General features: G+C 36.9%; 1 long non-coding RNA gene across 11 annotated transcripts in view; it reads left to right on the plus strand.

Annotated features, from left to right (window-relative positions):
- LOC100608367 (uncharacterized) overlaps positions 1-26,496 on the plus strand; it is a 230,563-nt gene that overhangs the window by 178,881 nt on the left and 25,186 nt on the right. The window contains exons 5-8 of one of the 11 annotated variants that reach the window (XR_008547716.2): positions 12,181-12,276; positions 13,456-13,566; positions 14,786-14,897; positions 25,245-25,720. This is a non-coding gene — a long non-coding RNA (uncharacterized LOC100608367). Of the gene's footprint in view, positions 1-2,931; positions 3,073-12,177; positions 12,277-13,455; positions 13,567-14,186; positions 14,460-14,785; positions 15,489-21,416; positions 23,372-25,244; positions 25,971-26,496 lie in introns of those variants that run through there. The other 10 variants (XR_008547717.2, XR_008547720.2, XR_008547718.2 and 7 more) reach the window with 10 other exon arrangements.

The raw sequence follows: 26,496 nt of genomic DNA on the forward strand, positions 1-26,496 counted from the left end.
TCTTTCAAAATTGGAGTCAATCCTCTGAAACCCTGTCACTGCTTTATCAATTAAGTTTATGTAATTTTCTAATTTCCTTGTTGTCATTTCAACCATGTTTATAGCATCTTCACCATGAGCAGATTTCATCTCAACAAACCACTCTCTTTGCTCATCCATAAGTAGTAGTTCTTTATCTATTAAAGTGTTATTATGAGATTGCAGAAATTCAATCATATCTTCAGATTCCAGTTCTAATTCTAGTTCTCTTGCTATTCTCACTACATCTGCAGTGATTTTTCTCCACCGAAGTCTTAAACTCTTCAAAACCATTCATGACAGTTGGAATGAACTTCTTCCAAACTCTTGTTAATGTTGATATTTTGACTTCCTCCCATGAATCATGAATGTTCTTAATTGTATCTAGAATGGTAAATCCTTCTGAGATTTTCAATTTACTTTGCCCAGATCCATCAGAGGAATGATCCATCACTATCTATGGGAGCTATCGCCCTACAAAATGCATTTCTTAATAAGACTTGAAATTTAAAACTACTCCTTGATCCATGCACTGCAGAATGGAACAAGAATGGCTGCAGAATGGATGTTGTATTAGCAGGCATGAAAACCACATTTATATCCTTGTAGATCTCCCTCAGAGCTCCTGGGTAACTAGGTACATTGTTGATGAGCAGCAATATTTTGAAGCACTTTTTTTTTTTTTTTAAGCGGTAGGTCTAAATGGTGGGCTTAAAATATTCAGTAAACTATTCTATAAACAGATGTGCCATCTTGCAGGGTTTGTTACTGTATTCCTAGAGCACAGGTAGGGTAGATTTAATGTACTTTTTAAGGGACCTAAGGTTTTCAGAATGCTAAACGAGCACTGGCTTCAACTTATAGTCATTAGTTGTATTGGCTCTTAACAAGCGAGTCAACTTGTCCTTTGAAGCTTTGAAACCAGGCATTGACTGCTCTTGCTGTGAAAGTTCTAGATGGCATTTTCTTCCAATAGAAGGCTGCTTTTTCTCCAGTGAAAATCTGTTGTTTAGTGTAGCCACCTTCATTAATTATCTTAGTTAGACCTTCTGGATATCTTGTTGCAGCTTCTCCACCAACACTGCTACTGCACTTTGCACTTTTATGTTATGGAGACGGTGTCTTTCCTTAAACTGCATGAACCATCCTCTGCTAGCTTTCAACCTTTCTTCTTCAGCTTCTTCACCTCTCTCAGCCTTCGCAGAATTGAAAAGAGTAGTGCCTTGTGCTGAATTAGGATTTGGCTTAAGGGAATATTGTGGCTGGTTTGGTTTTCTTTCATGACCACTCAAACTTTCTCCATATCAGCAATAAGGCTGTTTTGCTTTCTTATCATTTGTGTACTCATTGGAAAAGATTTCCGTCAGAAGCTTTTTGTTTAGTCACAATTTAGCTAACTGCTTGACATAAGAGGCCTAGCTTTCAGCCTATCTCAGCTCTCATCATGCCTTCCTCACTAAGCTTAATCATTTCTAGACTAAAAACACTTAGTCACTTGAAAACTTAGAGGCCATTGTAGGGTTATTAATTGGTCTAATTTCAATATTGTTGTGTCTTAGGTAGTAGGAAGGCCTGAGGAGAAGGACAGAGACGGGGAAATAGTTAAATAGTTGTTTGATGAAGCCGTCAGTACACATACAACACTTAATAAGTTCAGTGTCTTATATGAGCACAATTCATGGTGCCCCAGAACAATTGCAATAGTAACATCAAAGATCACTCATCACAGATCACCACAACAGATATAAAATAAAAAGTTTGAAATATTGCAAGAATTAGCAACATGTGACGCAGAGACAGATTAAGCACATGCTGTTGGAAAAGCGGTACTGCTATATTTACCCGATGCAGGGGTGCCACCACTTTCAATTTCTAAAAAATGAATTATCTCAAAAGCTTAATAAAGCAAAATGCAATAAAACGAGGTATGCACATCCTAATCACCTCACCTCTTAATACTGTCGTAATGGCAATTATGTTTCCAACTGATAAACTTTGGAGGAGGCACATTCACATCGTAGCACCATATAAATGAATGCAAAGCAAAATGGGCCCAAGTAGGTTGTTGAAAAACTAATGGGTAGAAGGGTCTTGGATGCCCACATTAATTGGAGGAAAATGAAAAAGAGACAGTAGGATAATCAATGGCAATAAGATTTCTTGCCATGGAAAGGTCTAAACTAGATATGAATGAAAATCCAGCTAAATGCAAAGTTCAGGATCGGTCTTTTCCCTTTTTTCCCAAATATACACCATGTTATTTTCTACTTTATGTCTTTGGTACACAAAGTGAAATATGGCATGGGTTGCCAAATTTTGCAAAGTAAATAATACATGGAATTCAGACCCTACTGGATAAATACATTCTATTTTTAATGATTCAGAAGGGCCCTCATAGCATGATTATTTTTATTTGTTTATTTACTTATTTATTTTTTGTGACAGAGTTTCGCTCTTTTGCCCAGGCTGGAGTGCAGTGGCACAATCTCGGCTCACTGCAACCTCTGCCTTCTGGTTTCAAGCTGTTCTCCTGCCTCAGCCTCCCGAGTAGCTGGGATTACAGGCGCCCGCCACCACGCCCGGCTAACTTTTGTATTTTTAGTAGAGACGGGGTTTCACCATGTTGGCCAGGCTGGTTTCAAACTCCTGACCTCGTGATCTACCCACCTCAGCCTCCCAAAGTGCTGAGATTGCAGATGCGAGCCACCGTGCCTGGCCATGATGATGATGATGATAGATTCCTTCTCAGCAATCCAGAGGAATTAAATCTAGTCTATCCTAATCCATGTTTATCAACCTGTATTGTGTAATTCAATTAGGCACTTAACATTAGAAACTTATAAAAACAAAAGAAGCATAATATTCAGCTGTGTTAAGAAAAATGTGATATCAACTACTCCTCCTTTATTACAGTGACTCAGAACACCCGTGTCCTTCCCCACATTGGATGCAATGCTAAAGACATGATGTTGCTCCTGCTGGACCACAACTTGAAGGAATTGCCTACCCCACCTCACCTCCAAAATTAAAGTCTTTTGTTTTGACAAAAGTTAATGATAAGGTTTGATGTGCTAATTTCAGCACCTCCACTTCATGTCTACACTGTGGACATATACTTTTTTGTTGTTTTGGGGTTTTGTCATGTTTTACTCACTTTCTCTATTATTCTTTATAGCAGGACTTGCTTTAGAGTCATGACTTTCTGTTAAAGTTGTTCCATCAAAAGTTGACAATTACTGGCCAGGTGCGGTGGCTCAACGCCTGTAATCCCAGCACTTTGAGAGGCTGAGGCGGGCAGATCACCTGAGATTGGGAGGTCGAGACCAGCCTGACCAACATGGAGAAACCCTGTCTCCACTAAAAATACAAAATTAGTCAGGCGTGGTGGTGCATGCCTGTAATCCCAGCTACTCGGGAGGCTGAGGCAGGAGAATCGCTTGAACCCGGGAGGCAGAGGTTGCAGTGAGCCAAGATCACGCCATTGCACTCCAACCTGGGCAACAAAGAGCAAAACTCTGTCTAAAAAAAAAAAAAGCTGACAGTTACTTTTCATTGGCTTCTTCACACCTAACACCTACTTTTCACACAAGGCAGAAATAAATTGCTATTAGCTAATCTGCTAAATCCACTTAGAAAGATAATCAAGAAAAAGGAAAACATCCTTGTGTCCAAGGCATTCTGATTTGTAAAAATGGTTTGTATGTGTCATTTACTCAAATCAATGCATTTCACCAAAAGTACTCAGAAACATAACCCCAAACATATGTGTATTCCATCCCAAAGTTTTTCATGTAGTCAGTATTTTTGTATAGTCACCATTATAAAAATATTTTATTTAATAGTGTTGTTGATATATTAGTATATAGTGTGAGATTCGGATACTTAAATTTTTTAAAAACTTGCATTCATAAAGTAACATATCAACATATATTTTCTCCTTTTATTTACATTAATCTGTGATATCAACATGAGAGCAAGAATTATATTGAAATTTATGTTTTTCCCGGAAAGAAAGTGAAGTTCTGTGAACATGAGTAATTTGCTCACCACCATCTAGCCAGTATGTCTGTAGAACCGAGATCAAAATCCAGTTCTTCTAACTCTTTCTATTCAAAGTAGAGATTCCTCCTAATGCCAAACAAGAGTTCCCTGGCTCTTTTTTCTATCCTAGGAGGTGATTATCTTAATGATTTTGTTTTAAATTGTATCTTTTTTCATTTTTATGTGCAGAGGATATAACATATACAAATATAATTCATGGAAACACTCAGGTTGTTCAGGGTTGGAATGTCAGTGATTTTGTTGTTTTAAGCACTGTGACGTATAGGAGACACTTACATATACTAACAGTATAGAAAGGAATGATTTTAATATTACATTAATTATAATTAATTAACAAATTTGCATAAATTTTACTAAAAGTATGACATCAGCCAACAGAATATTAGTAGTCAAGTGTGCACATTGGTGTCAAAATAAGACAGTTTCTAGCCTCAAAGAGAGTAGTTAGGAAAGCATCGTTATATACACAATATCATATAGTATATAATATTTCTATAGTGCTTACAACTACAAAGCTCTTCCCCTCCTTTTCTTCCTACTCAAAATGATCTTGTGAACTAAGCAGGGCAGGGCTTCATTCTGTTTTACAGATAAGGCAGCCCTAGATTAGAATTCATGGCAGACATTCAATCTTCAAACATGTATCGAGAGACTGCTATGTGTCAGCAGTGATTCGGGGGCACTGGGCATGGGAAGCTAACACCAGTAGGGTGCCTCCCATGGGCTTCCAGAGTAAGGGAGAAGAAGGAAACATCATCCGTCACTGGGAGGCTGTGGTGACTGCCATACCAGAGGACAAGGGAGGCAGCAACAGTCTGAAGGCTCAACCGTGAACAATGTGTGTCTTTGAACTGTGAACCCAGTGTGTCTGTGTTTGATTCCAGTGCCTTTTTCAGGAGCAATTGAGTCACAAGCCATGAGATTCTGATGATAAATGTTACTGGAATTCAGAAAGGGAAAGAACATTGGGATGTGCTGGAACCGTTAGAGTAAGTGAGGTTCAGTGTTGGCTTTACAGGATGGGTTAGTGGTTGGATAACTACAGGGAAGGGGAAGCATTCCAAAGAAGCAAATTACAAAGCAGGAGCTTGGCGAGAGACAGTGTGTCTTGCTATGGTGGTTAATTCTGTGTCTTAACTGGGTTAAGTGATACACAGAGAGCAGATAAAGCATCGTTTCTGGGTGAGTTTGCTGGGGTGATTCTGGAAGAGGATAGCCTTTGAATCAGCAGATCAAGTAAAGATTTGCCCTCACCAATGTGGGCAGGCATCATCCCATCCATTAAGGGTCCAAATAGACCAAAAAGGCAGAGACAGGATGAATTCTGTCTTCCCTTCAGCTGGGACTTCCATCTTCTGCCTTTGGAGATCAGAGCTCTTGGTTCTCGGGTCTTCCACCTCCAGGATGTACACCAGCACATCCCCCACTTCCCCACCCAGGCTCTGGCTCAGACTGGGATTTACATGATCAGCCCTCCTACTTTTGGACTCAGGCAGAATTACACCACAGGCTTTCTTGGGTCTCCAGCTCACAGAGGGCAGATGGTGGGTCTTCTCAGCTTCCATGAGCATGTGAGCCAATGCCCGTGTTAATTAGTGTGCGCATATGTATATGCACATACCGATAGATTAGACAGACAGATGATAGATGATAGACAGATAGATGGATAGATAGATAGATAGATAGATAGATAGATAGATAGATAGATAGACAGACAGATAGATTGATTGATTCTCTGGAGAACCTTGACTAATACAGTTGGGAATGAAGTGAGTTGTCAAATCTGACAGAGGTAGTGTATGTAGACTGAGAAAAATTAGAAAATGAAGCTTCACCAGTAGAACGGCACAAAATTATAAGTGACCATTAAGGCTGGATGAGAGAGTTTGATCTTTATGCAGAAGAAAATAGGGTGTGGTATGTAGAAGGGTGGCATGACAATATTAGTGATTTAGAAAGCTTATCACAATGAAAGATGGATTCCAGAAGGAATGGGTAGAGACAGATTTATCAGTTAAAGAGCTGCTGTAACATTCCAGGCATGAAGGGTGAAAGTCTGAGCTTCAGCCTCAGTAGCCAGACTCGAGAAGAAAGGGTAAATTCAAGAGACACTTTAGAAGGGAAAATGATGAGCACAGTGACAGACTGCCTCTAGCGAATTTCAAAATGGCAAGCATCAAACATTACTTTTCTCTTTGTACTCATTATGCTTTTCATCTCATTGTACTTTCCATTAATTCTTTATGACATGTCATTTGAGCAACAATAATTTAAACATTTAAGAAGATGTGTGACTATCATTTTCTGAGAAGTACAATGAGATGAAAGATGTTAAAAGTACACTGCATATAGTAAGTGCTCAATAAATGTTCATGAAGAAATTAAAATTTAAAATTGCTAACATATAAATCCTTTCAGAGATAAGTTTTGGGATCTAGAGTTGTCACACTTGAGTTATACAAAGCTTGAAGTCAAGAACAAAGAAATGGGGGTTTTAAGTTTTAAGCAGTAAAATGTTACAGGAGACTGCTTCGGAAATTCAAGAAAAGAAATTGATACAAACAACTCGAGAGATGAGATATTAAAATACAAATGAGAAGTATCCCATCTAATTTTTATACCAGAGGTATACTATTGAATCAGCAAAATTATGAAATTTTTATGGATTGGTAGTACTAGAATATACTCAAGAGAGCTCAGAAATGAAAACATATCTGTCTAGTGACAAAAAACTAAAAATGAAGTTTTATCTCTGTCAATGATTTGTATATGATAATGACTGTATTATTATTATGAACAAAAGGTGAATAAAAATAAAGATATTATTAGGTCACTTCATGAAATTAAATTTTTGAATAACAAGTTAATTATAAATACAAATCTTCCAACATTTTTCGATCCAGATGATTCTCACAAAATTTAGAGACACATGTGTTGTGCACTGACTTCACAATTGAGGAATGGAATCAAAATCATTGCTCAAATGTTAATTATACCATTTTGCTTGTTCAGAAAAACATATCAGTAAAATCTGATATTTATAAGTTTATAAAAATATTCATGGAAATTTTTTACAAAGAAAGAAAAGCCAACCCAGTCAATAATTTAAAAATATTAATTTTATAAATAAGAAGTTTGCCTCTTATTCAGAAAAATGTTTTTCCCCAGAAAAATTTTACTTACATTAAACATCCTAAGCAAACAGCTGAAATTGTTTTGAAACATACAAAATATTGGTGCGATGACTGTCTAGTAAACTAGTTTATTTGGAAATTTTCAATCATGTCATTCATATAGATTCTGAAATTAAATACAGAAAAACATCTCCAATGTACGTACAGTTTATGCACTGTTAGGAGGTTTTTTCTCTGTGGGAACACAATAGGGTACCCTTACCCAAACCTAGATGGTATAGCCTACTACACATCTGGGCTGTATGGCATAGCCTACTGCTTAGGCAATGAGCCTGTACAGAATGTCACTGACAGCAGGTTACTGTGCTGAATACTGCAGGCAATTTAACACAGTGTAAATATTTGTGTATCTAAACATATCTATTATAATTTTATGAAACCTCTATTACATATGAGGTTCATCACTGAAACATTGTTATGGGAAACATGGCTGTATATTCCCCTGAAATCATTAATTTTCATCATTTATATGCTCAGCATCATTTATATGCTCATTTATATGATTTTGTAGAGTTGTTCAGATTTAGTTCATGAATGCTTTCTTCGGTTGCATCCTACCTAAACCTTTACAGAGATTCATAGCTGGAATTAATCTGATTTTTTTCCATAGTACATGTTTATCTCCTTTACAGCACTTATATAACAATGCTGCTATAGATCAGCCTTCCCTGGCATGTGTGAGGAATTCATTCAGTATTTGTTCAATAAGCAATACATTGAACTTTGAAGACCTCTTCTTTCTTCTCTGGTACCCTGGATACGGAAGGTGCTCAGAAAATTGATTCTAATCTCTTCATATTTTGCAGCCCTCAGCAATGTTAAATAACGTGTTTAAAATGAGATACATAATTTAGGGTTAAACTTCTTTTTTACACATATTAGAAGTATTTTAAAAACTAAAAGAGATTCAAACCGCAATCAAATTTGCCTTTGTTTTACTAAATGAGAAATGCTAATATTAGGTTTACTATAAAAATATTTTATCAGGAACAACAGTAAGTAAATAATTTTTTTAAAATTTTGACATCACTTGTCCTAATGTTATATCGGAAATCTTATCTAATCTGTTTTTTACCTGCCATTGTTCTCTGAAAGGAATACTTGACATAATGAACTCAAAATACGACTCCATGTTTATTTTTGTGTCCTTCCTCAGTTTTACTTCAGTGCTCAAGTTGTTTATCTCTATTTTAAAACATTTTCTTTAAATAAAAATGCGTGTACAAATCAAGGTTGAAGCTAGACGCATCTTTCAGTGATCATTGACTTTATCTGTGTCTTTATCAAGAATAAACAGCTAGCTAATGTCAGAACCAGGGTTTAATTTGTTGGCCGGGGCAGGGGTGGGGGAGGCTCTGTTTTTTCCTATTAAAAAATCCAACACTGACGTATCCTCCTGAATACGTACATTGATATATTGTGTATAAAGAGAAAAATGAACATGTAATTTGTCTCCTTTAAAAATTGACTTTTTTAGTATAATGACACACACAAAGTGCAATAAGGCAATTCTCCCGAATGCATTTTCTTTGGGCAGACAGATGTAAGATGACTTCAGGAGCCTCAATAATTCATGCAGCTTCCTATATTGTCTTTTACATTCATAACACCTTAATCTATTGTTCCATGGTCTTGCTTGGCCAATATAGAGAAGTGATGACTGATTTCGGTTTGAAGTCTCAGTCTTTTCTCAGCCTGGTTTTCTTGTTTCTATTCTCCCACACCAATAAATACGTGAAACCTAATAAGGATAAAAAAATTCTGTTGAGAGTAGAACGATATTTTAAAAACACGAGGTGTGACTTCTAGAGATAGGTAAGTTTAGACACATGCGTGCTGCATGCCAATGGATTGTTATGCTCTTTTTTCTCTTCAATTAATCAGTACTAGAATTCTACCAGAGACACATCTTATAGCCAGTTTAGTGACATTGCTTGACAACGCTCACATACTTACTGAACGAAGTTTATAATTTTTCATCCTCATAGCACCTTCTATCCTTATTACAACTAAGTATGTCAGAATTGCCTTATTATATATCACACATGAAAAACTAATTCTAAGAGAAGTTCCATCAATTACTCAAGGTGGCAGGATTACTGTGTCTTAATCGAAATTTAAACTGAAGTTTTCTGATTAAAATCATGTGATAATAGCATTATTCTCTGGGAACTCACCTGTCAGAGGTAACAACATTTTGTAGCTTTCCTAAAGATTTTTTCTCAAGGAGAAAAATTTAGGTTTCTAGATGAATAAGAGGTTACATCTTAATAACCTTCAAAACATATCACCTGTCTCTAAAAATAAGCCTGTAATTGTCAGACTCCTGTTGGTTAATTTCCTTTGCTGGGAAGACTTGATCCCATTTTCATTTCTTCCCTGCTAGCAAAGCCCTGTTCCTGTCAAATCATGTGTATTACAGTGCTTTTGATTTCCTCTACAATTAGTCTAGTTTTTTAATGATAGCGGTATGTGCCCATGATAAAACTGTAATCTGCAAGATAGGAAATGGAGTTAAGAACAACATAAGAAGACTTTTGTTTCCCCTATAATTAGAGCGGTCTAACAATGGAATAGGCTTTCTCCTAAAAGAAATATTTATAGGTGTGCTGAAGCTGGTATTGTACGACGGCAGGTCAGAATGGCAAGAAGAAAAATCCTGCATCGACTGAGGGGTGGATCTAGATTAGCCTTTTCTAGCACTTTCCTCGTAAGAATCATCTAGGGAGTTTGTTAAAATACATTTTCCCTTGGTTCTGGCTATCTGTGTGTCAGCTAGATCCCGAGGTCATTTTTACGATCTGGAAATTTTGACAATATTGCCTTGGCAGATGACTAACAGAACTTCCGCCTCAGCAAAAGTCTTTGCACTGGGGCTAGGAATGTGTCAAGTGAGAGCTTTTGTGTTTTGCGTTTTTTAAATTAGTATTATTTTTATTGACAAATCATAATTTTATATGTTTATGGGGTACAATGTGATATTTTGATATATAACAATGTGAAATGATTAAATTGAGCTAATTAACATATCCATCATCTCGTTTACCGATCATTTTTTATGGCGAGACATTTGAAATGTACTCTTTTAGTCATCTTGAAATATACAGTATAGTACTGACTAGAGTTGTTCTGTCGTGCAGCAGGGGGAGGGAGGGAGGGCATGGGAAGTTGTTGAATGAGGGGTACAAAGTGATAGCTTTAAGTTGTGATTAAGCTGTGGTTCCTAGCTCGAGGGTTGAAAACAGTTGATGGACTGCAAAGAATATAAGGCATAAAAAAAAACGCAAGAAGATATAGAAAAAGAAAGGAAAGGATTGAAGGGGTGGGAGAAGGAAGAAAGAAATGAATGTAAGGAGAAGAAAACATGAAGAAAGGAAGAGAGAGAGCGAGAAAAAAAGGAAGGAGGGAAGGAAAAGCTGAGCTCAGATGGAAGAGGGGTATTTAATACTCGTTGAATGCATGTACCAAATTTCAGGGATAAATTGGGCAGAGTAGAAAATAAATTAAATAAGACTCAAATCCATAGTAAAATATAAACTGGATCCCAGGCCAATTTTTTTTTCTTTTCATCTACTGTCAGAAAAGTAAAGTTTTTGTAGTAGGGAAATAAGGAACATTTGATTTTTATAAATCTCCTAAAACATTAAGAAATTTTTGAGTTTGAGGTGAACTAGGAAACCAAATATCAAATATCTGTCTCTTTTGTAATTATTTCTTGCCTGGCTCTCAACCTGCTGTCTTCTCTTTTTTAATTAAAGGCTTCCTGGGATACATATGTACTCATATTTGGTCATGATATCTTTTGATACAATTATAATTCAAATAATTTAAATTATCAAAGAATAATTTCCATTTGTAGAGATGCTGAACAGACTCTAAGGATGACATATGTTCCAAGGCAGATATGATCCACACCCAAAAGCGTAAATAGCTTATATGAGCAGCTCTTAGAATGACAGCCATATGCAATAATCAGCTGGACACCTGTCTCTTTGTGTTTGCATACAGCAAAATATACTTAGGGAGCATTTCTACATCACAAAAGGAAGTTTTATTCAGCTTTATTATCAATGAATAAAATATCAGAATACAGTTTGCATAGTGCCACTCATACCAAATTTACAGTGAATTTTCCTCTTGAGATGACTCAGTCTCAATAAGAGATCATTTGTCCATATACATATAACCTGCACAGAATGCAATTTTTGTGCATAAATATGAAATCGTTATGATTCATTTTGTTTAATGAACTAAAAATACAGTTAAATCTATTATTGTGCCTAACTATAAGAGTGTTCAGGCTACACATTAAAATTTTTGAATCAATATAATTTTATTATATGTATGTTGTTATACAGTTTAAAACTATGTTAGCTTAGAGTATTTAATATGTGGCACTCACAGACAAATAACAAAATGAAGTCCCTAGAAAATAGCATGATATTAAATGTTTTATCATGAATAAAAAAATATTTGAATAGTGCTTCATAGAATAATTACCTTTCTCTGGGTTTATAATATTGGTAAAGTCTAAAGGTCTTCTGATTGGAAAGGAAGATAATAATGGTGTCTTAAGATAACCTCTTGAATCTTCTCAGAATCACTCAGAATGAGACAGAAATGCTAGAGGGTTCACAACGAGCATGCTGTTTTGTCAGTCCCCCTCTTCATCCTTATCATGGTACAGCAGAAAGTTGCTAAGGATTTCTCTCGGTGAAATCTGAGCTTTGACCACATTTTGAAGTCACTCCATATATACCTTTGGAAGAAATGCCAAAGACAATCTTTTGCAAAATTTCTTGTATTTATTTGTAACTGAAAAATGATTGAGCAGCTATTTTGTGCCAGGATGTGGGCAAGGTATTGAGAAAAAAGAAATGATTATGGCATTATTTTTCTCCAGCAGTTCACAATATTCTACAAAAAAGAGATACTGGGGCAAAACCAGAAACAAAACTAAACATCAGTAACGAAATTTTTCCACACTAAAGACACAAATGAGGTAATATGTACATTAAGACTTAAAATTTAAATAGATCCAAGTCCCTCAAGCTTTTTCCCACCCTAGATTATGCCCTCTGCAAATCACTCTACAGCTGCTGGGATTTGTTTACAGTGGAGCTGGGCACCTAGAACTGTTGTGAACATCAGGTCTGGCATGTGTGGCATAGGGTCAGGGCCGTGCATGTTCCCTTAGGCACACTTCGCATGCTGGTCAGGATGTGCACATACTTGGCCAAGCCTGTGCCCAGGGCAGCAGTGTCCTTTGCCCTCTGTGAAGGGCTGACTGGCCCGGATTTGTTCAGTTCAGCCTGTTTGGTGAGAAATCTCTCATGGACCTTTTCTCACTGAATAACCACAAAGAGATGAACTTAGATTATATTCTCTAAATATAATCTACATTATAAAGGAGGGAACTGGAAAAAGGATGCTGGAGTTGAATTTGCCTTCCATCTTTTTCTACGATTTCCTTGTGTCAAAACCATTTCTGTCCTCATATTACCCTTTCAAATGCTAATTACATTTAAAGTTTTTTTCACAGAGCACTTTACAGTTTACAAAATTAATTCAATGCGATTTCATGGAATAGGAAAATAACATGGTGTGAATAAGTCTGAGGCTTTATTCCCACTAAGTACAGGGTACAGATACAGTAAGTGAAGCTGGTGAATATTTGAGAGCCATGGGTGGTGGTCAGCACCTGTGGTCCCAGCTACATGGTCACTAAGTACAGGGTACAGATACAGTAAGTGAAGCTGGTGAATATTCGAGAGCCGTGGGTGATGGTCAGCACCTGTGGTCCCAGCTACATGGTCACTAAGTACAGGGTACAGATACAGTAAGTGAAGCTGGTGAATATTCGAGAGCCATGGGTGGTGGTCGGCACCTGTGGTCCCAGCTACATGGGAGACCGAGGAGGGAGGATTGGCTGAGCGCAGGCCTGGAAGGAAGGCAATGTGCTAGGATCATGGCGCTGCCCTCCAGCTTGGCAACACAGTGAGATCCCGCCTCTAAAACAACTTAAATTTTTTAAACGATGACTATTTTATCATAGTAACAGTAGCAAATTTTAAAGCATTTATTATTGACCAGGTATAGTGGTATAGAGATAAGTAGGTACATATATTGTTTTATTTAGTGTTTAACCCTCAGGAATAAGTATGCTTATTGCCCTTCACAGGTGGGAAAAGCAAGGCAAAGAGAAAGTGAACAACAATGAAACTAGGAACGTAACCCAAGCGCTCGTGCCAGAGCGTGTATCCTCGATCTCGGGACCACACCACTTCCCTTGGTAAATTTTCAAGCATTTAGTATTTGTGTGAAGGCAATCATATTGTGCAGAGGAATGACCAGGCTACAAAACACAGTGTGTGGGAGACCGCTTAATGCTAACACTAATTCTATGGGTGACATTCAGATCTATAACAGATTAAGTGAATAGAGCTGACTTATTGAGAGGGGTTTGTTGTAGTCGACTTAAAACCAATGAAAGACAGACAACATGATGTCTTAAAGTCACTTCAAGATAAATTAATCAACTCATAAGCACATATAGCCATTAAGATCAATTCACTTTACAAAGATTAGAAAATGATAAAGGGGCATAAAATACAAACTTACTATCTGAGAAAATCAGGTTGTAGGGCTTTTCTCCTGCAAAATGAAGTAATTGTCAGCAATGTCCACTTGGTAGAACAGTGTTTTCCACTGTTCTCTTCATAGCTTTTTCTAATACGATAGTTAAAAGAGGAACTAGCTCTTCACACCCAGGCAGTTGAAAACCAGCTCATTGGGTTCCAGCTCTGCGGGTCCTTCTCTACATGTTTATTGCACATAATAATGTTCCTCTTGGGGAAAATATGCTGCAATATCCCTCTGATTTATTGTATTTCTACATATTGTTAATGCAAGGACTCTGGTATTCAACAAAGAAATTATGGCACATCTGGGTACATAGAATATTCTACCTTCCACAGAAAAGGTCAGGAGAGAAAGAGAAGAGAGAACTGAAGTATAAACCCTTCAAATTGAGGTGAAATCCTGACTTTGCCCCTTGGGTGGCATCATCATTAATCACTACTAAGCAACTGCAATTAGAAGAGATTAACTGGAACTTAGAGTTGCTAAACAAAAAGAAAAAAATAGAAAGGAAATAAAGCTGTCTTCGTACGATAGACAAAATCACATGGCCATTTTCTTCCATTGATTTTTGCTCTCATTAAGATATATTCATTTACTTTCCTTTTGAAGCTTGACGTAAGAATCTTGAAACTGGACTTGTCTTCAATGAATTATTTTGCCCATTACTCTTCTTATACAGAGGTGAATTCCAGATTGGCTTGGGACAATGACTGTTTATGCTTTAATTAACCATCTCCAAATGCACATAACTAGCAAAACTCTTTATCTCATTCTAGTATTAGGCACTCCAAGTTCTTCAGCAAATATTCACTCTGATGACCACATGGAAAATAACACATAATTTCTGCCTTCTTGTATCTTACAATCAGAAGATGAAGCCAAAACACAAGATAAATAGGAAATCCAAACAGTGACCCCAAAAGTCTGTTTTGTGAAAGAAGAATAGAAACACAAAGGTGGAGAGAGAGACCTCATTAGGATGTGAGTAGCAAAGGGGGTTCAGTGAAGCAGCAGAGCTTCCGTTATGTTTATAAGAGGGATAACATTTAGAGATAAATCTTAAGATAGAGAAAAAAGAAGCTGATGCACCAAGAAAGAGAAGAGGAGAGCATTAGCATAGTGGTGCAGGGGCTGGAACCAGCACCGTGTGTTTGTGGAAACAAGGAAGACAGGATTATCAGTCAGCTTCTGGAAGGTATGTTGGAAAGGGTTTCACAAATGTAAAAGAGGTTATTGATAAATGGGAAGTATATACACCATATATTTAAATACAATGTATTTTTATTAAGCAGTGACCTCTTTAAATGTAAAGAATGTGTGCTTTCTGACAAAGGTTGAATATCCAGCATCATAAGGAACTTAAATTTACAAGAAACAAAACCCATAAAAAAGTAGGCTAAGGACATGAACAGACACTTTTCAAAAGAAGACACACATGCAACCAACAATCCCACGAAAAAAAGGTCAACATCACTGATCATTACAGAAATGCAACTCAAAACCACAATGAGACACTACCTCACACCAGTCAGAATGGCTATTACTAAAAAGTTAAAAAATAACAGAGCTGGCAAGATTGTAGAGAAAAAAGAATGTTTATACACTGGGAGTGGGAGTGTAAATTAGTTCAGCCATTGTAGAAGACAGTGTGGTGATTCCTCAAAGACCTAAATACAGTAATACCATTTGACCCAGCAATCCCATTACTGGGGATATATACGAAGGAAGATAAATCATTCTATTATAGAGACACATGCATACGTATGTTCATTGCAGCACTGTTCACAACCGCAAAGACATGGAATCAACCTAAATGCTCATCAATGGTAGACTGGATAAACAAACTGTGGTACATACACACCATGGAATACTATGCAGTCATAGAAAAAGATCCCGTGCTTTGTAGGAATATGGATGGAGCTGCAGACCATTATCCTTAGCAAACTAACACAAGAACAGAAAACCAAACACCGCATGTACTCACTTATAAGTGGGAGCTAATGATGAGAACACATGGACACGTAGAGGGGAGCAACACACACTGGGGCCTTTTGGAGGGTGGAGAGTCGGAGGAGGGAGAGGATCAAGAACAACTACTAATGAGTACTAGGCTTAAAACTTGGGTGATGAAGTAATCTGTACACCAAACCCCCACAAAACAAGTTTACCTATGTAACAAACCTGCGCTTTTACTAAACTTAAAAGTTAAAAAAAGAAGTTAAACCACATGTGCCCTTAAAAAGGAATGCACGCCTTATGCTTAGAATTTTAGTAAAACATGGTTAAACATGTGGTTTTACATGCACACACATTTTGACAGCTAAATGAGACTAAAAGGTTGAGTCCTATGGCAGCCAGAAAACAACTGTAATTTTATCTTGCAACAATAGGAAAAAAGTTCATCTTAAAGTCCACCTAAGATATCACTATTTTGTTTTACAGGCAGTTAGACATGATAATAATCATTCATCTACAATATTTACTGGGCATCTACTATAGCCAAGGTACACAATTTTTGTAATTCAGAAGCTTAGACAGGTCCTGATAAAAGACTTTCATACAGACATATGTTTATGACATATACCTATGGCATACATTTATAACATGGTGTGTCCAGAATTGGTTTCTTCCAGTGGGTTCTTGGTCTCACTCACTTCAAGAATGAAGCCATGAACCCTCGAGGTGAGTGTTAACAGTTGTTAAAGATGGTGCGTCCGGAGTTTGTTCCTTCAGATGTGTCCAGAGTTTCTTCCTTCTGGTGGGTTTGTGATCTCGCTTGACTTCAGGAATGAAGCCACAGACCTTCACAATGAGTGTTATAGCTCATAAAGGTAGTGCAGACCCAAAGAGCAAGCAGCACCAAGATTTATTGTGAAGAGCCAAAGAAGAAAGCCTCCACAGCATGGAAAGGGACACCAGCGGGTTGGCTGGGTGGCCAGCTTTTATTCCCTTATTTGGCCCTGCCCACATCCTGCTGATTGGTCCATTTTACAGAGTGCCGATTGATCCATTTTACAGAGTGCTGATTGGTCCATTTTTACAGAGTGCTGATTGGTGCATTTACAAACCTTTAGCTAGACACAGAGTACTGATTGGTGCGTTTACAATCCTTTAGCTAGACAGAAAATTTCTCCAAGTCCCCACCTGACCCAGAAGCCCGGCCAGCTTCGCCTCTCAGTAGTTACAACAGTTAATAAGAGCAATGTTGAAGATAGGCATAGGTAGAAAAAGGGGGTTCAGTGAATTTAATCTGTATTAGGGATTGTTAATGATGAAGTATAGTAATTATATTTAGCCAAATGGAAGAGGGATAGGTATTCTGCATAGAAGGCACAACATCAAGCTATAGGGGCAAAAAACTAGTATTTATGAAACTACAAAGAGTTTGGTATTGTTGGACATAAAGTAGATGGGAGGAAGAATGAGACTGACCTATAGAAAACATAAAGCAGATGATGGAAACCTTTATACACCAGTTAAGAGTTTGACTGCTTCTTGTGGTCTATGGGTAGCCATTGAGAGGTCTAAAAAGGGGAGAATCATGATAATCGTAGTTGGAGAGAGATAACCCTGATGGCTGGTAAGAATGTAGAGAGGGAGGCTATTTGGAAGTTAAGTAAGAAGGATGGTCACCCCTAAGGCCATGATCTCCAGCCTCACTGGTCTCCTTGTTGTTCCTCCAACCACACACCCACCCTGACTTGGTCCTCCTCTTTCTGGGACACTCTTTTCCCATTTGTTCATGGCTAGCTCATACATTCTTTAAGTCTTTACTCAGTTGTGACTTCATCAATGAGGCCTACACTGACAAGCCCATTTAAAGCTTGGGATTTTTTTTTTGTTTTTTGCTTTTTGTTGTTTGTTTTGAGACAGGATTTCTCCCCTTCACCCAGGCTGAAGTGTAGTGGTGTGATCAAGGCTTATGCCAGTTTCAAACTTCTGAGCACAAGTGATTCTCCTGTCTTAGCCTCCCAATTGCCTGGGGCTACAGGTGCCCACCATCATGCCCAGACTCCATTTAAAGTTTTAATCTCCTCTACATTCCTAATACTCCTTACCCTGTTCCATTTATCTTACTCTATCCTGGGTACCAGCTTCTGATAGCCAATGTATTATAATCATTGTTTATTTTCTGTCTTCCCCAACTAGAATTAAGCTTGAGAAAGGCAGGATTTTGCTTTGTTTTCTTGGCCAAATCAAACTCAAAACTCAGCTTTAGGAGTGCTAGCACATATTAGGCATTCGGTAAACATGAACTTAATAAACGAAGAAGATGAAGATGGAAGGTCCAGTTTTTTTTTTGTTTTTTTGTTTTTTTTGAGACGGAGTCTTGCTCTGTCACCCAGGCTGGAGTGCAGTGGCACAATCTCCGCTCACTGCAAGCTCCACCTCCCGGAGTTCATGCCATTCTCCTGCCTCAGCCTCCCAAGTAGCTGGGACTATAGGCGCCCGCCACCATGCCTGGCTAATTTTTGTATTTTTAGTAGAGATGGGGTTTCACCTTGTTAGCCAGGATGGTCTCGATCTCCTGACCTCGTGATCTGCCCGCCTCGGCCTCCCAAAGTGCTGGGATTACAGGCGTGAGCCACTGCGCCCGGTCAATGGAAGGTCCAATTTAAGAAACATTGAGACATGGTGAATTATTGGATATGGAGGCTAAGAGAAAGAGCCAAGAATTGCTCCATTTTCCAGCATGGGTGACTAGTGGGTTATTATTTCCCTAATGGAGAAAGAGAAACTGGAGAAGGTGTTGATGTAGAAAGAAGGTGCTGAATTCTGTTTTGAATATGTGGAGCTTGTCATGCCTGTGGGATGTGCTGGCAGATCCCACAGATTTGTCCCACAGAGATGTCCCTTTAAAGCTCAGAGAAGCAGCCAGGATAGAAAAGAAAAATTTGGAGTCATCAGTTCCCAAGTGATGTGAAGACCCTACAGTGGAGGGGAGGCCAGGGAGAGTGGTGCCTGAGATGACAGTGTACTAAGGACAGGATTTTAATGAATATCATGAATAATGATAGATGTATAGTACCATGACCTGTCAATAGTTAAGTACATCTTCCTATAAGATGACTTGGGACGCTAACTTGTGGTGATGACGTGACCTGGGACGATCCCAAGAGGCAAGGGGGTTGGTTGAATTATCACAGTCCTCACAGCTGCTCAAGCTTCTGTTTGTGTGTCGCCAATTATGCTGAAGGATCTAAAAAGATGTGCTCTCCCTGCTCCTCCTCAGGCTTAGCATGCACTCAGTGGTTTCTGCAGCAAAGCTGCAAACTTTAATGCTCTGTATTTGTCAGCAGAAATAAGACCCAAATTCCTAAATGCATTTCTAATTAAACTATTTGATTCTCAGCTAATTGATATTCAATTAGCAGATATCCCTAAAATGACTAGGACACTGGGGCCATGTAGCGATGTTCTGGAATGTGACTTTGAAAGCTGCGTTGACTTTAGAACTGGCTACATTCATTTTGGCTGAAGAGGTTACCTAGAGTATAGGATTAAAAGGAAAGTGTATTTTTAAAAATATTATGAGATATTTAAAAAATAACATACTTTAGGTTCAATATTATTTTATGACTCACACATGCCATATTTGTGTGGAAATGAAGAGGCATTCTGAAATCATTCAATTCTTTTTTTCTGCCTGAATTTTTTACTTTAAAAAGATTATTATGACATTCCATTAGTGGTTTTGACAGAGTGATATTGGATTCTCAAAATGAAAGATGTGTGTGAAATATCAGACTTGTCTTATTTTTGAAATAAAGACAGTGGCCCCTCTCACCTGGAAGAGTGCTGTCTCAAACGATTAGATCCTGGCAGACAACAGAGAACAAACATATTTTGATTAAATTATTTTTCTATTCAACCTGGTGCAGTGCGTAACCTCTATGTCTATGGCTCTTTGTTTGATCTTTTCATGGAGGTGAGCGATTTTATTTACAAAATAGAGGCCAAGAGAGGAAGTTAAAATCTAGAATGATTTGTGTATTCATGGATATGCAAAGGAAGGTTTGAATTAGTCAGAACTACATTTAGAGCTAATAAACTACTAATGTCTAATGTCTGCCTTTGAGAATCTGTTTTTTGTTTTTGTTTTTGTTTTTTTGTTTGTTGGTTTGTTTTTTTGAGATGGAGTCTCCTCTATTGCCCAGGCTGGAGTTCAATGGCCCCATCTCGGATCACTGCAACCTCTGCCTCCTGGGTTCAAGCAATTCTCCTGCCTCAGCCTCCCGAGTAGCTGGGACTACAGGCGTGTGCCACCAGGCCCAGCTCATTTTTTATTTTTAGTAGAGATGGGGTTTCACCATGTTGGCCAGCATGGTCTTGATCTCTTTACCCCTGATTCACCCACTGTGGCCTCCCAAAGGGCAGGGATTACAGGCGTGAGCCACCGTGCCCAGCTGAGAACCTGTTTTTAAGGGTAAACAATAGTGGATGGTTTATAATGAAGGGATCCAGGGTAAGAAGCTATCCCGAGAGAGTTGAGCATCCCCAAACTAGGGGACTGAGTTTCAGGCTCCTGAGCTCCCAGCAGCAGAAAGTTGTCATGTTGGTGACACATGGATATGAATGGCCTATGCAGCTGAAAAAGGTTGAGAAGGCAGTTGGCTAAAATTTAAATTGTCATCCATGTAAGTAAAATGATTTGTGCAGTGATGATCATACCTGGAAAAAGCAGTGCTGGGAAAAATAGAGCCAAGAAAAATGCAAGCAGAAAGGCATAAGGCAAGAGACTCGTCGGGCACCCAGACCAGCTACTCACAGTGGTTTATTCTCTTGAGGAGTCAGAATGGGGCCCGGACTCAATATTACGTTTTCATAGGGCATTGAGGGAACTGTAACTGAAATGTGGGTTACTTGCTTGCCGCATGCACAGCCCAACTAACAAGAGCGAAGTTTGGGTACAAAGCAAGTGAATTTATTCCGAAGCCAGCCTGAGGAAGGGGCACAGCGTCCTGCCTTTAAATATGCCACTTCACCTTTGGAGCAGAAAGTGGTACTTTTATAAGGTAGTGGAGGAGGTGAGCAAGAACAGGGTCCCCCTTGCTAGCTTGGTGCCTTATGTACCAGGCAATTGAGTTGGTGCCTTCCTGGGCAGAAATAAGTTGTCAAAGTGGCCAAGTGGACTTGCTTTTCACATGCCCTCTTGGTGGATGAAAGTTCTGAGGCTGCAGGGGCCGTGCTTTGGTCTGCAAATTAATAGACTGTCAACTCTCCAGGAGAGATCCCTCTTGGAGCACACAGTTAAACTTGCTCTGCAGGAAATGTCTGCGGCGGGTGGCCGTGAAAGGTTGTGTTTACATTTCCAAAGGGCTAAGAAACAGGGAAAAGGTGGAAAGGAGAAAAAAAGAGAAAATAATGTTTAAAAACTATCTCTTAGAAAAATGTGGGTACCCGGTTACAGAACCGCCTGTGGGGCCATGCATGGGGATTATGAAGACGGGGTTGCCACTTACTTTCTTTGCTAAGAACTTCCTGTCATCTTCCCATCAGCAGTGAGAGCACTGGGAAAACTTCTTACCACCTCACTGCCCGAGAGCCTCACCTCATCCAAACATCAACAAATCCAGCCTCATTTTTCAGAAGGGCCACCTTAGACTTTTCATGATCACAAGTGATTGAAGCAATTACTATTTTCTTGCTGAACAAGTGAAAGCAAGAAGAGAAATCCATGTTACAGAGAAGACTGAAACAGAATCCCATAAAAATGTTTCTCAGTATCATTTCTCAGACCAACCAAATTGTTGTGTTTCTTAAACTGAGAAGTTGAAATACCAGAGAGAGGTCAGAATTCTGCTGAGATGTATTAGAATGGTTGAGGTTTGGCCTATTGGAGTTGCACAGATTCTTCTGCTTAAGACCTCTTATGAATGTTTGTAGATAATAACAGTCCCTCGCCAGAGGCTTAGCTTGTCACCTCTGCCTACCATCAACAGATGCTTTCCTGATCACACTGTTTTTTTAGCCTTAGCCACTTTGCTCTCTCAAGCAGTGGCTTTCAAGGTTTTTGACCACAATCTTCTGAAAGAGACATAACTACATCTTGAAACATAAGTGCAGAAATGTATACTTTCAGTAAAAGAGTCACAAGACAATACTACTTTGGCAGATACTTTGATATTTCCTTTTGTTATTCTATTCTATTCTATTCTATTCTATTCTATTCTATTCTATTCTATTCTATTCTATTCTATTCTATTCTTTCTATTCTATTCTTTTATTGTATTCTATTCTAATGCTGATCCCAACTTACCAATGTTTGTTCATGGGCAACTTTCAGGCTGTATGTAATCTGCAGTATGAACCACACTGCTTTAAGCTTTTTTTTTTTTTTTAATTGAAGCAGAATTTACTTATAAGCTTATTTCTTAGAAATGAAACCAAAAAATTAAAATATTTTATAGAAATTAAATAAAATAAGAATATAGAGCAGTGATAGTTTCTGGTGAATCTTAACTAAATATTAAGCTACAGCTTAATGTTCAACTTATCAACCACCTGAGGGATAAATAGGGTCAGTCCAGATTAAAAATTTCTATTACACTGTATAATTTCGGTCTGTGTTTACTTGTTGGTGTATTTATATACAGAATTAATATTTCTAATACAAATTTTCTTACTAATTCTAATTTTACTTTAGGAGACAAGATATATTTTTAAATAAACAAATTCACTCTACATAAATATAACCAGAGATTTATTTTCAAAGAAGTTAATTCTGGAAGGCATTATGACTTTTATCTTTAATCATGGAAACAAACTTTTGTGGAACACCTGTATTTGAGACATAGGAAAAGACTTCCTGATAATTTTTAAAGATCCATTTCAGTTTTTAACACCTACATATTTTTTTCTATGTGCAAAACATCTGAGGAAGAAATCAAAATAGTTAAATAATCCAGAAATTACATTCAGTCAATAATGTCAACTTAAGACAAACTGTGATTTGGGTTGTATTTTATAAGTTTGTTTTTCCTTTTAACTGAATGTATACAATGATTTGGTCAAGTTGCTTGGATTTGATTTATGCTGAAATAACACTCAGAATCAAAACAAAGCTTGGTCCAAATTCCAGAAAGTAGGGTAATTCCTTAACTGTAACCTGATTGAAAATATATGAAAATTTACTCTCATGTACAAAATAACCATTATGGTTTAGGAGAAATAGAAATTATAGGCTAATGAAGATAGAGACTTGGCAATTTACTAAAGGATCCAAGAGTATTTATAGCTTATTTTTTAAACTGATTAAAAATGTGTCAAAATATTACATTCTAAATAAAAGTTTTGATTAAATTATTTCATTCACTAGCTTTGAGGCATGGTTAAAGCGAAATAGAGTTCAAAGAAAGGGAAGAAGTAAATTGCTAAAAGAGTAGAACCAATTTTGATGAATTAAGTCATAGTTAAAAGAGAAAAAGAAAGACAGGTGAAAATAAGATTAGGCTAGAAAAGAAGAAAAAAATGAGAAAGAGTCTAACCTCAGTAAGTAACTAGAAAGTAAGACTTGAGATTAATAATTCCATAGGTATGTCCTAGTTCAATTGTACGTTTCATGAAATTCTAATTTGATGAAAGATAATTCCAGGAAATTTGCATGCTATTATTAAATCACTTTAAGATTTTTCTCCAAATGTGTTATATTAGATATACATATATGATATATGTCAATTTATATATATATAAATATAGCTCTCTCCTCTTTGAGATATCTATGATTTTAGTAGGTTTCTGAAGTCACTAGTTGTCTCCATTTTCTCTGCACTTAAAATGATGCACAGAGTTTAAAAGAGAAGATCGGGTGAGAGCTCTGCATCTCTAAAAACAGCTGCCCTTGCCCGGATCATGCTCCTCAAATGTTCTGACCTAAGGCTCGAATCAGATGCATAGGTTATATTGACTCAAGTCAAATATCTATTTTTGGGTTTAAGTGCATATGTATTTTCAATGGCAAATTAAAGTTTATAAAATGGAATATGATAAAAGATAAATACAAAACCAAAGAGAAATTGATACCTTGATATTTTCAGTGAACTTTATCAAAATTCAAAATTGAATATATATATTTATTTAATTATATATAATATGTATATATATGAATATATAGAGATATAGATATCCATATACATATTATATAAAATATATAAATATATATATAAATGCTACATAAATATATGACCTCAGACTTCTAAAGCTGAATATAACAATGGAATTAAAAGTTAAAAATTAGATCTTCTGGGCATCTTAGAATTTTGAAATCTTTGAATATAGGAAATTTAGCAAGAACTTTAAAATGCTTAAATGGTTTTACCATTGTATTCTGCTGGATTTTATTTTATGGTAATCAAAGTTGTCAGAAGGTCAGAGACTCATAAATAGAGAACAGAGCATCAAAAAGCTCATTGACAAGCCTAATGCACATGCTGTCTCTTCTTTAAAAAATGAATAAAGATGACAAGAAACATTTTGCTCTTCTTTTGTAAGACGCAGAATAAACTGTCATCTTTTCTCTTATGAATAGAAAATGCATGACATAAAATAGGAAACAAAAAATACAGAAACGTAGAAAATGTGTCATAAAATAGAAAACAGAAAATGTGCCATCTCATGTACTAAATTTATCTGATGACATCGCAAAAGAAATAACCTAGTCACTGAGTTTAACATTTTGATGTCTTATGTTATCATAACCATTGACATGAACTTTATATGTGTTTTCTGTCTATCAAAGTTCATGGTCATGAAAAAAAGTAGACTATTTTTACTAACATTTTTAAAGTGAAGAAGAAAGCCTTATTGTATAATTTATAGTGGATTCTAACTTCATTGCCAAGAATAATACATTATAGTTTCTTAGTCATTTTCATTATTTGTAAGAGTGTTAAACAACTCCTAATCATTTTACTTATTTTTAAAATTAATAAAGCAATATATGTAATATGTAAAAACATTTTCCATGTAAAATTAAATTTAGAAAGTGTAAAAATTGGTGTGTCACTGTTCACCCTTATTCCGCCCTTGCTCCCTCAAGTTCTGATTTCCCAGTAGGAATTCCATAAAATAGAATAGCTTATTAGAATTGTAGTTGATATGCAATTAGGTAAAATGTTAATTTGAGCACAACACATTTTTATAATCTTGAACCTTCCTCTATTACTATAGTTTTAACATAGTTTTATTATTATTTATTAGTATGTTTTTTCATTTATTCAGATATTATTTCTGTCTCTCAATGTGGTTTTATAATTTTCTTGATATAAATTTCAAGAACCTAAAATCATTGCTTTATCACCTTTTGATGCTTTTGGACTTGTCACCCAGGTGAAATTCATTTTGAACTACAGATAAAGAGATACTTGTTATCAATAATTGTGACTGTCTGAGAGTTCACCCTGTTTACAAGCTAACAGTTTAGCCTGTTCCATTTTCATGACTGTTTCAAGACAGCAGGAGGTTTTGGGTCAGAGGCAAAGAACAGTTTATTACTGGAAGCAATAGCCAGTCACTTGACTCTGGGTCCCAGAAGCCTAAACACAGGGCATTGTGAAGAGAGCCAGGTGACACTTGCCTGCCAAGCAGACTGTGGTACAGCACAAATGAAGCTGTGGGAATCTCCTCTTCTCATCGTGGGCATTCAGCATTCCTGCTCTGCTTCAGAAGGAGGAGCTCTATTTTTCAAGACTGTAAACAAACCTGCTCTTCTCTCTGTAAGGTAATGGGACCTGTATCTTCCAAGGCTCTGTGGTATATGAACGTCCTGGAAGAGGTTTTTCAGAATAAAGTGCAGTTATGGTCTCACAAGATGTTAAGAAATGTGAATTGAAGTAAAAGTTCTGTGATATATTAAGCTATGATATACTAAAACTTTTAGTTTGCATTTTTCATGTGTGAAAAGTCTATTGAATCTTTTTCCTGTGTATAAATAGATTGTTTTCTATGTAAAAGTGAATTTTTGGTTTTGGTCATTGCTAAATACCTAGTACCTGTTGTAGTGTCTACACATAGTAGACACTCAAATAATAAATAATATTTGTTGGATAAATACATGAACTAAACAAGTAATTCATGTTTTTTTCTTGGTTCCTACTTTTTTCCCATATATATGTAAAATATATATGTATACCATATATATATATCTAAAATATATATACCGTATATATATGTAAAATATATATATATACGGTATATATATGTGAAATATATATGTGGTATATATATGTGAAATATATATATGGTATATATATGTGAAATATATATATATGGTATATATATGTGCATATATATATATGGTAAAAAAGAATTTCCTTTGAATTATCTATAAATTGGGTGGAGGGGAGGTGCTTTTCAGGAGGGCCACAGTGCGAGGTATCTTTCATGCCTTCCTTATAAACACATACACATACAAATATTTAAAAAGTATAATCAGGACAATCAAAACTGGCATGAGGTATTATAACATCATTGTAACACCTGTGGAAGGAAAGTAAATCTTAGGGCCCCTGAACCACTAAGCTAAAGGCAAAGTCAAGCTGGGCCAACCTGCCTCCCATTCTGTTCAAAGTCAGCCCCCCTG

Source organism: Pan troglodytes, chromosome 3 (genome assembly GCF_028858775.2).
Source record: "Pan troglodytes isolate AG18354 chromosome 3, NHGRI_mPanTro3-v2.0_pri, whole genome shotgun sequence".
NCBI classification, from domain to species: Eukaryota; Metazoa; Chordata; class Mammalia; order Primates; family Hominidae; genus Pan; species Pan troglodytes.